The sequence below is a fragment of the Brachyhypopomus gauderio genome, chromosome 14 (assembly GCF_052324685.1).
Source record: "Brachyhypopomus gauderio isolate BG-103 chromosome 14, BGAUD_0.2, whole genome shotgun sequence".
Lineage (NCBI taxonomy): Eukaryota > Metazoa > Chordata > Actinopteri > Gymnotiformes > Hypopomidae > Brachyhypopomus > Brachyhypopomus gauderio.
The window spans coordinates 18,440,480-18,452,572 of NC_135224.1; positions in this window are offsets into that span (position 1 = coordinate 18,440,480).

A 12,093-nucleotide genomic window follows, 5' to 3' on the forward strand; every position below is an offset into this window, starting at 1 on the left:
TCCCTGGGATATCTGCAAAAGTGGATAAAGACCAAAATCGTGTGGATCTGCTGATCTCATCTGCTGCAGTATCAGACTCTGCTCTGTACTACTGTGCCCTGGTGCCCACAGTGACAAGAAACCCAGATATACTGTACAAAAAGCATGACATAGTTCTGATGCAGAGTCACACTTTTCCCAGAAGGGGAAGCGATTTGCACTTTCCAAATTTAAACTACAGTCTTTACTTTTCCATTCTTTGAAATCCTTCTGCTGAAGACCAGCCACTACCTTTTGCATAGAGGTGGGAAATGTTTGATATTCCTTAATTGATACCCTTTGTGTCTGCTCTTAAACTCCATGTAGCACATTCTTGTCCTATAACAAAGCAGGATTGTTTATAAGCAGACCTGCATAAGAAGGATGTGTGTTTTCTTCAGTTTAGGTCTTCCTAAGGTTTCTTTTTTATTTCCAACCAGGGGCTTTTTTTGACACTCAACTCTGGCTCAACACAACACCATATGCTGGTGCAGTGGGCCCTGGGTTCCTTCTGATGCATGACAATGCTAGGCCTCTTGTGGCTGAAGTGTGTTCCTGCACGATGAAGGCACTGATGCTATGTACTGGCCTGCCCGTTCCCCAGAACTGAATACAATCGAGCACATCTGGGACATCATGTATCGTTTCATTCACCAATGCCACATTGCACAACAGACTGCCCAGAATTTAACTGACACTTTAATCCAGGTCTGGGAGGAGATTCCTCAGGAGAACATCCGCCACCTCATCAGAAGCATGCCCAGGTGTTGTAGGGAGGTCATACAGGCATGTGGAGGCCATCCACACTACTGAGCCTCATTTTAACTTGTCTTGAGGAATTTCCACTGAAGTTGGATCAGCCTGTCATTTGATTTTTGATTTTGAGTATGATTCCAAACCCAGACCTCCATGGGATAAATTTGATTTACATTGATCATTTTTTGTTATTTTGTTCTCATCGTATTCCACTATGTAATAAATAAAGATTTATTACTGGAATATTTTAATCATTAATAATTTAATATTTTATACATTGAGATCTAGGATGTGTTATTTTAGTGTTCCCTTTATTTTTTTGAGTATGTATAAAAATGACTTCTTTTGTTTGATCTGTTGTTTAATCATCTTAGATTAGCACACACATACTAGATACCATTGCAGTGACTACAGGATGAGTGGGAGGAGTTTGATGTGATGAGGATACAGTATTCGCTCAGTGGGCGGAGCTACACAAAGACTCCTGGAGCTCAGAAGATACAAGAGTGGAGAACACAGAACATTCTCATCACGTAAAGACCAGTCATCATGTTCAGCATAACAATACTGTGTGTGTGGCTTTCACTGGGTAAGTTTACACTTGTTTGTATTAATTCTACTATTGTAAGTACTGAATAAAGAATAAATTACCATGTGGTGTTGAAAGAACAGTGTGAGTCAGACTTATGCAACTCTGCCATGATCCTGTTAACTTTATCTTCTCTTCTCTATGGCAGGTGACTCTATGGCAGATCAAATAGAACCACTTTTCCCCCATAAAGCTGTACTTCAGGGTAATGATGTTACCCTGTCCTGCAGCTACAAACAGTTCAGTGGGACTGTAAACAATCTCCACTGGTACAGACAGTATCCACAATCCAGACCTGAATTCCTCCTTTACATCTTTCCAAGTGGAACTAAAAGTGAACCTCTCCCACATCGTATGTCTGCTAATGTTAATCAGAATCATAAACAAGTGGACCTGCTGATCTCCTCTGCTGCAGTATCAGACTCTGCTCTGTACTACTGTGCCCTGGAGCCCACAGTGACAGGAAACTCAGCAATGCTTTACAAAAACTCACATTTTGAATTACAGTTCAACAGGAAACCACAAACAGGAAACCAGGATCACTGCTAGATTCTCTCTCCTAGTTTGTTCCTAGGGTCACACTCTCTGGCCTCATATAGATGTTATTTATGGGATCTTCTGGAGTTACTCCTCCTCTGTACAAACACAGCTCCCTTAGATTCTGTAACGAGGGGGCTTCTGAGGCGGGAAGCGAACCAGGAGTTGCTGTGTTGGTTAACCGGGTGAGCCACCATAGGGTTTTGGTAAGCAGGACCCAAATGCTGTGTTAACTTGTTACTGGAAGGAACACAAAGAGGAAGACAAACTTCTCATTTAGTTTCAAATGTAAATTAAAGAGGAATAACCTGAGAGAAGGACTTGAGAAGAAAGAGATCAGAAGTTCAAGAGCAAGTCCTGAAATCTCTACCAAACGATTAACAGCTGGTCCATATGCCAGATCACTTAACAATGACTCAGTAATGAGTGCCTTCTTATAAAGGCTACCAAGCAGGTGTGGCTCTAACCTGATTAGCCCTTCGGCTTCCTCTGGTGGCCAGCAGCAGTCTAGCGCTGGAGAAAACCCTAACGTTCTGAATCAGTGTAGACCAGGGGTGTCAAACTCATTTAGGTCTGGGGGCTGCATACAACTTAATCGGATCTCAAGGGGGCCAGACCATTTCACTTAAGAGGATACCCGGGAAAAGTGGGTAAAGCGATAGATCTGACTAAAACATGGACAATATAGGAACTGCAGATTTTTAATAAAATGGAGTTTATTCTTCTTTAATAATGCATGTTTATTCCGCGGGCTGGACTGAACCCACTGGCATCGGTTTACAGTTCTTTGCAGATGCTAAGACCCAATTTCTAAAAGCACGTCTCCTTTTGTCAAAACTTAACACAAAGCAGCCAATGCCACACACACTGTTGGTGTGTCCTTCTCGGCGATGGGGTTTAAAATCATACTGCCTTCCCCTCTCTGATCACACACCCACTACACGTGAAACCTGCTTTGGACTGTACTTACCTGACTAGGTGCATTGACCGGTTTACACTGTAGAGGTCGACATTAGGCAAGTATGTGGAGTCCAACATGGAGTTTAAGCATAAAACCATAAATGGCTCGAACACACACAACATATCCGATTGAATATATAATCACTCCTTCGTATACAGCGATCTTCCAAGTAACAACCCCAATTCTCCTTTTCACTCCTCAGCAAAAACCACGCATACAACATCCCCTACGACTGCACACTGGCCACACAGCTCCTCAGTGATACTTCGCGGTCTCGATTCAGTTTCAGTTTCAGACCTGTACAGTCTTGTGTCCAGAGGGGAAGGGGGAGAAACAAAACCAGTACGTGAGACTCGGCCATCTTGAATTTAAATCTCCACGACCCGTGTGGCGGTGTAAATCCAATTTTTACTTCCATTGCCACGTTCCATTGATGTCCGCACTTGTGTCAATATCACTGGCACAGCCCATAGGCTACTGTGGGAAACATAGCCATCGACATGACCAAAAAGCGAGCAAAAACTAAATGCTGTCAATAAATGTAGGCATTATTTATACCCTTTTCCCGTCTCTTTCTGTTTACTCCTTTTTATCTCCCTCCTTCCTCCTGATTGACAGATCATCCCAAATCCCACAAAAGGTGCATAAAATAGACGACACCGAAACAGGTCGCATGAAAAGCCCACACCACCCTTCATCTAGATATCCTATGCAAACCCAAACACAATATAAAAGTAGATAATTGTTACAAGTTTAAGCACAGATCCCTTAGATCCTGTATCAGTTTAAACACTGATCCGTTAGATTCTGTATCAGTTTAAAACACTGGTCCCTTAGATCCAGTATCAGTTTAAACACTGATCCTGTAGATCCTGTATCAGTTTAAACACTGATCCATTAGATCCTGTATCAGTTTAAACACTGATCCTGTAGATCCTGTATCAGTTTAAACACTGATACTGTAGATCCTGTATCAGTTTAAACACTGATACTGTAGATCCTGTCACTGCACTTTTAGCATTTAATTTTCACTTTGCACTTTTATTTAGTTTCTGTCTTTATTGATTTTGTCCCCGTTTTATTTTTGTCTCAAATTTACATGCTTAATTCAGATAATTTTAGCACTTTTAATGTTGTTATTTTAAGTATATTTAGATCTCAATTTATTCTGTTTAAATTGTATCTTTAAAAAAAATGTTTTTATTTATGTAACAATTCTTTTATGACATATTACTTTGAATTGTCACTGTGTATGAAATGTACCAGCTACATAAATAAGCTTGTCTTTAACATTTTTTCAATAAATAAGATAATATTAGCACTCAAGTGAATGAAATGTCTCACGTTCATGAGTCTGAACACCACACCCCATTCATTCCTGGCGCCAGAATGACATCAGATGTTCAACATAATGTCAGCTCATGTTCAGTGTCTGCCCAGACACAGGCTCTGCATCCGGTCTCTATGGGCAACAGGGTCACACCATAATGTCTCCCCAACTCCGATGTCATTATCACTGTTTTAGTTGCTGTTGATGTTTTTCACCCATATCTGCCCACTGTACACCACAACACTGCAGTTGTGTGCTGATATGTGTTTCAATGATACAGAGTGAAACACTAATGCTGGAGACCAGTACATCTCTGAACTACCAAGCAGATTCACAAGCCAGTCTGAAGTGCTTCTGTGGACCAGGCGTGACTGTCTGAATCAAGCTGCCAGCCCATCGCTGGTTTGGGAACCAACCAATGAAGTAACTAGACTAGGCTTCTCCCATGGGTCAAGAACAACCACAATCCCTTGATCTACATGACCTGAACATTTCATTCCTTCCTCTGGAAATCGCCTCCAGTGTTTCCTATGGAACTTGAGCAGGATGTGTTTGATCTGTTCTGGTGTCCCAGCTGTCCTGCTCCGTGTCTTCATGGATGAGCCCTAACCTCCTATTTTAATGTCTCGAGGGAAGAGGGGGAATCTTCAGCAGGTGGTTCCTCATGGATGTGTGTTCTCTGCCTCCCTTGAACGTTGATATGTGTTGCCAAACACTAGTGCATTAACAGTTCAATATACACAGTCCTGACTAAATTACAACTATGTGCTCATTAAGCTCACTTTTGAAGAATAAACCTATTATTCTGAATAATTAAATAACACTGGAATCACTTGCTGTACATACTTAAAAAAAACTGGAAAGTAACGCAGGTTTACAACAATAGGCAGCTTTTGCCTCCCTCTGGTGGTGAATATTTATTCGTACTCATATTAAAGTCGAACATACAATGATTCTTTTATTTATAGCTGGAGGGATTTTTGTTATTCACTCTATACAACATTAAATTACTTTTAAAAAATATAGGATATATTACCATTAAGTACATTTAAAGTGGCTCAACTGTACTTCAGTCTTCAGTTTACCATGAACAAATACCATCTAATACCACTAATACTGGGTGGCACACAGAGATAAATGAACACACAGGTCATACTAGGCTACATATAATATGTCATTTTGTAGCTTCTGCCTAAAATATAATATACATTGGGATATTTGGAACATTTAAAATGCAGTAATTAATTAGCTAACTATAATTAATGTGCTTGATTTTCTTCATGTATGATTAGATTATTTATAGCCACGAGACTTTTTTAAGGTAAACTATTTTTAAGGTTTATGATTGGTCGGTGTTATGGTCAGTGTTTAAGTAATGAGCCATTTATTATCTCCATCATCATCTGCGCAGTTGTACACATGTTCTTTGCAGCACAACTCAGATATGCACCCGAAAATACCGCCACTGACCACCAGAGGTCCTCGCAACCTCAGGTACATCTTATCGTCATGGTTATCGATATTTGCATCCTGCTTCCGGCTCTCTCTTGTATCAGTAAAAGTGTCTTGCACATGGATCCCTCCTCTGTGTCTGTCTTCATCATTACAACTATGATCTATATAATAGAAAATATTATAAAATAAGTATAGAAATGCTCAACACACATATCTCATAGACTATATATCTACAATACACACCTCCAGAGCCGGAGTGACTAATCGGGAGATTCGGGAGGATTCCTGATGGGCCGGCTCAAGTCAATCTCTAGTTTGGGCCGATTGGGAGGGAAAAATAATTTTGGGCCGGATTTTGACATGAATTTCCCGGGCTGAAAAAGTGGCCCACTCCGGCCCTGCACACCTCTCATAGACTATATATCTACAATACACACCTCTCATAGACTATATATCTACAACACACATCTCTCATAGACCAAATATTTAGAATACACATCTCTCATACACTATATATCTACAATACACATCTTATAGACTACATATCTACAACATACATCTCTCATAGACCATATATTTAGAATACACATCTCTCATACCCTATCTCTCATACACTATATATCTACAATACACATCTCTTATAGACTACATATCTACAATATACATCTCATAGACTATATATCTACAATAAACATATATCATAGACTATATATCTACAATACACTTCTCCCGTAGTTTATACATCTACAAGATCTCAAGTACAACCTTAAACTCCAAGCTCAAAAACAACTGTACTCTATATTTCGATCATCTTCTTTTGTCTTGTGTGGATGTCCTCCGGATAAACCTCATGGTTTATCACATGCATTATCATATGGGTTATCTCATGGGTTATCATATGGGTTATCACATGGTTTATCACATGGGTTACCACATGACCACATGGTTTATCACATAGTTTATCAAATGGGTCATTACATGGGCAATCACATGGTTTATCAAATGGTTTATCACATGGGTGGATTATGACGGTAGCTCTTATTTCATCTGTGACAACAGAACAAAACAAAACAGAGCAGAACAGAAAAGAACAGAACAGTTCAGGACAGTACAGAACAGAACAGAACAGGACAGGACAGTATAGAACAGCTCCTCCTCTGGTCACCAATACGTGTTCTTACTCTTCTGCCTCTCTCTTGTCCAGATATCATTTCCTTTTACATCAGCTATTGTGAGCTGTTCATTCAAAAATTCTGTTTCAGTATGCAGTATCAGCTGTTTCAGTACAGCTGTTCAGCTGCTGATGGTGAAGATGTTGATGTTTTATACTGTGTTGGTATAGTCCACAATAGATGGATGTTGTACTAATTATGATAATGGTATAGTCGACAACAGATGGATGTTGTACTAATTGTGTTAATGGTATAGTCAACAATAGATGGATGTTATGCAAATTATGTTTAGAGTTTTGAAAATGTGACTACACACTGGACAAAGTGAACCTAGCAATTGGAGGAAAAACTGTAAAATGAAGACAGATACATTATTCCAGTCAACCATGCACAAATGCAGGCACAGTGTAAAAAATGCAGAATGCAGAAATGAACTTTTCCTCGACTCCGGTATGGTATCTGATGCTCATCACATGCCCATGTGCAAAATAATTAAGTAATGCTGCCATCTAGTGTTCATTATGAGGTAGAATTAGCAAGTAAAATGCAGATATGTATACCGACAATAGATGGCAGCATAGACTTAGATTTGGATATGAAACTGATGCACAGCAGACCCTCTACTGGCTGAATTATGGAAATACATGTCTGGGGAAAAAATACCGTTTTTACTGCCTGTGGTAATATGATAATCATGCAACATTTTGGATATTAATGCATAAATAACGAAAGACTGTGGACGAGAAATAAGCAATGCATTGCAAAAAGTAAATGCGCTAAAACTAACTAACTGTTATGTCATAATGCCAAATACAATTTTAGCACTATTATGGCTTAATGTATTTTGCATAAAAGGAGAAAAAACAAATAATTAGATGAAAACAATATGATTTAAACTTTACATTAAGTCTACAAAGCAGGCCAAATAAACTGTACGCAAACACAATGTGTGTAACATGCATTGTTTGCATCGCTGTATTTACTTTTACTGTTACATTCTAACATACCTTCTAACAAACTTTTGCAAACATGGTGCATAATGACACGAGGTTCGCACTTCAGCAAAGTAGTGCATGTGCTGCATGCTGTGTGCAAGGAGACGCCTCTCATGCACCCACCAGTCTTCCTGTTCTCATTTCTGTCACTCCGCACACACACACACACTCACACACACGCATACACACACACACACATCCTGTTTTGTTTACCTCTAGGTAGAGCAAAAAAAACAGCCGCAGACGCATCAGACGTATGTGACGTATCTGACGCAGGCAGGATGTTTGCAGTCATCTCTTGGTCTGTGTGCACCCACATCCTTTGGAACAGAATAAATATACTGATGCGGAAACCATCAGCATATCATCCTACTTACCTACTTTCAAAATGACACCAAATGAATAAAACATCAGAGAGTTACATCTTCCTTATCAAAAGTCTGTTTAAATGCATTTAAAATCTTCATATGGTTTCACTGCTCTCCTTAAAGTATTGTTCAATTTTGACATCATGCATTTATATAGATGTTTATTTTAATATATTATATATGTACTGAGTGAGTTGAAGATTAATTAAGCATTTGGTTGTCTTCTCTGTGTTGAAAGACTGCACAGGACTTAAAAATTTAAAAATCAGAAAAATATTTTCTATAAATAATCTTCAGGCTGAAATGCCAAAGTTAATACATGCATGTCAGAAACATGATCACTCATCATTAGGTCATGTTGCTCTGAGAGAGGAGGTGTAACATGTAATTTATCTCTGAATGCTTAGAATTGATTTTAGGTTCTTGACATACTGTTCCCCTCAACTTAATCTTTGCAGTTCCACTTTTCTATGTAAGACTATCAAGACATCACACTACCTACGCAATAAGGCATGCATAATGAAATCACACTGGTGCATATTTCCATGATTTCTGCTGTTCTTTCTGTAATTCACAAATGACATTTCCACACTTATTTAATGCAAGTTTTTATTTATCCACACATAATTGAACACTTACTTAGACTTTAATTTATTAGGAACATAAGCCAATCACAGACTGTTTTAAGCCACAGGGAAGAAAGTCTTTTAAAATGGCTATATGATGGCAGTTCAAGGGAGAATTTTACATCTAAAATGAAAGGATATATGGAAACAGACACTCTTATTATGAACAGTGGTTTGACTGATGATGCTTGTTGCTCTAAAGAGTCCACAGGTATGATAAACAATAATGGTTTTAACATAAAAATGAAAGGCATAATTAATCCCATTTCAGGTCCAGTCTCTGACATGGACGCTGATTAAAGTGAATTTTCCGGCCTGCTCCTGGTGTGGCGTTGTGAACAGTTAGGCTGAACACATCATGTCATGTGAGTACACGTGCTACGTTTAACAAACAAAGAAAAACAAAAAAAAAGTCCTTTGTCATTTGTATTAGCGTTCAGGGGAAATACATTACTTAGTCCCCAGTTGTCAGGGGTATCAGGAAGGAGAAATTAAAAATTCACACAATACACTCAGTTCTAAGCAAGATTAAGTCAAACTTTGATAAAGTAGCTATATAACATAAACTCTGAAACCATGTTAAATAAGCAACATTTTATAGACCATATTTACCTATATTTACCTATTGTATTTTTGTGTTATGTATTTTACTGAGATATCGTGTGCATTTTGCAGCCTTAGAATTCTCTCTCTCTCTCTCTCTCTCTCTCTCTCTCTCTTTCTATATATTTATATATATATATATATATATATATATATATATATATATATATATATAGATAGATAGATAGATAGATAGATAGATAGAGAGATGCATATATATATATATATATATATATATATATATATATATATATATATATATATATATATGATATTTTTACAGTAAATTAATAAAATAAAAAACACAACTGTTTGAAAATAATGGTGATTTACAGAAAACTAATTTAAAGTTAAAAATAATTTTTAAATAAATAATAATACATGTTTCTATGGAATTTTCTCAATTATCAAGTTACAATAAATATACAAAAAATGCCAACAGCAACAGATGAAACACACAAAAACATGGATGAAATAACATTTTCATTTAGAAACTTTGAATACAAAAAACCAAGAATTGTTATCTATTTCATTAAAACACTTAACAGTAATAGAGTATGAGTATGAATACTGTAACTGACTGTAATAAAATGCTATTACATTATAATATTGATTACAGTAAAACTGCTGAAGAGTGCAAATGTTGATAAAAAAATCAAACTTGCTGCCCAGTGCTGGAGTGAAGATGTTTTTTTTACATTTATATTACATCAACAATTACAAATATTAAAATTGACTTAAAGCAACTTTTACATGACACAAATGCATAAAAAAACACCAGGAAGTGGGAGAGATTTGATTGGTATGGAAACCAGGTGCAGTGGATGTGGGCTGTGGGATCTGTGTGTGTGTGTGTGTGTGTGTGTGTGTGTGTGTGTGTGTGTGTGTGTGTGTGTGTGTGTGTGTGTGTGTGTGTGAGCAGACAGCTGTACCTGTGCAGCTGTTTCACTCGAGTGGTAGTCTTTCCGTTTCACACACCTCTGGTTTTTAAACCATGGAAAACATGACACACTTCCCGGATGATGTGGTCAGATGAGTGTGGGGGCGGAGCCATGTCCCCCCGTCATTTACTGAAAACATATGGGGCTTTTACACAGCATTATTTAAAATATGTAGAAAATAGAAATAAATATATATGCTAAAGTCATGTTTACATTTATTAATTTAGACTTAAATGTAAATAAACAAATTGTTCTCCATTTACAACACATGTAAAACTATAAAACTGTGCTACTGGTTAATTCTCAAATATTAAAGTATTTACAACACCAGCGGTGCCATATGGGACAGTAACACAGCAATGTTGACATATCATATCAATGTGGACATATCATATCAATGTGGACATATCATATCAGTGTTGACATATCATATCAATGTGGACATATCATATCAGTGTTGACATATCATATCAATGTGGACATATCATATCAATGTGGACATATCAAATCAATGTGGACATATCATATCAATGTGGACATATCAAATCAATGTTGACATATCATATCAATGTTGACATATCATATCAATGTGGACATATCATATCAATGTGGACATATCAAATCAATGTTGACATATCATATCAGTGTTGACATATCAAATCAATGTGGACATATATCAATGTTGACATATCAAATCAATGTTGGCATATCATATCGGTTTTGACATATCAAATCAATGTTGGTATATCATATCAATGTTGACACATCATATCAATGTTGACATATCAAATCAATGTTGGCATATCATATCAATGTTGACACATCATATCAATGTTGACACATCAAATCAATGTTGGCATATCATATCAATGTTGACATATCATATCAATGTTGACACATCATATCAATGTTGGCATATCATATCAATGTTGACATAACATATCAATGTTGACATATCATATCAATGTTGACATATATCAATGTTGACATATCAAATCCATGTTGGCATATCATATCAATATTAGCATATCCACAGTCTTGTGTATGTTGTAGCTAGCATGAATTTAAAGATTTTATTGAACTGCATTTATTCATAAAATTCAATCTCAATGTCTATCAATCTCACACCTATGACACAGAGTAACTCTGTATTCTAACTGCTACGACTCCTAAGAGGCCATTTTGACAACCTACTGTAAATATGGACAACCAAAAGCTTTGTCTTTCTGACAACAGTTACGTTTATAAAAACATCATGACCTTAAACAACCACTTTCAGAAGAATGACAGATACGAGTCAAGGTCAAAATGTCTCACTGTGCAGAAGCATATTGACAAGCTATAATGAAGATGAAAGGGTTCAATAAAGAGATTTTACATTAACTGAATGTGATGATATTCTCTGATAATACAAAAAACATTCTTCTGAAGCTAAATGATGTGAAACATTCAGTTGAAACAGGTCAGCTCATCATATAAAACAACAGCACAGGAAGTGGCCCCTCACAGAAAGGTGTAATGGTTTAGGCATTACTGCACAACATTTAAGTAGCAACATATATGTTGTTTCATGACATAACGGCTGAACTGGACATAAAAGTCAGAATTTAGTCTGAATTTAAGCTGGTATGTGTACAGGTCCCGTTGCTACAGAGCCACAGTGCAGACCATGTCAGAACCAACCTGTGACTCAGCTGCTGTGTTCCAACACAAAGATAAACACACAGCTATCGGTTATGCTG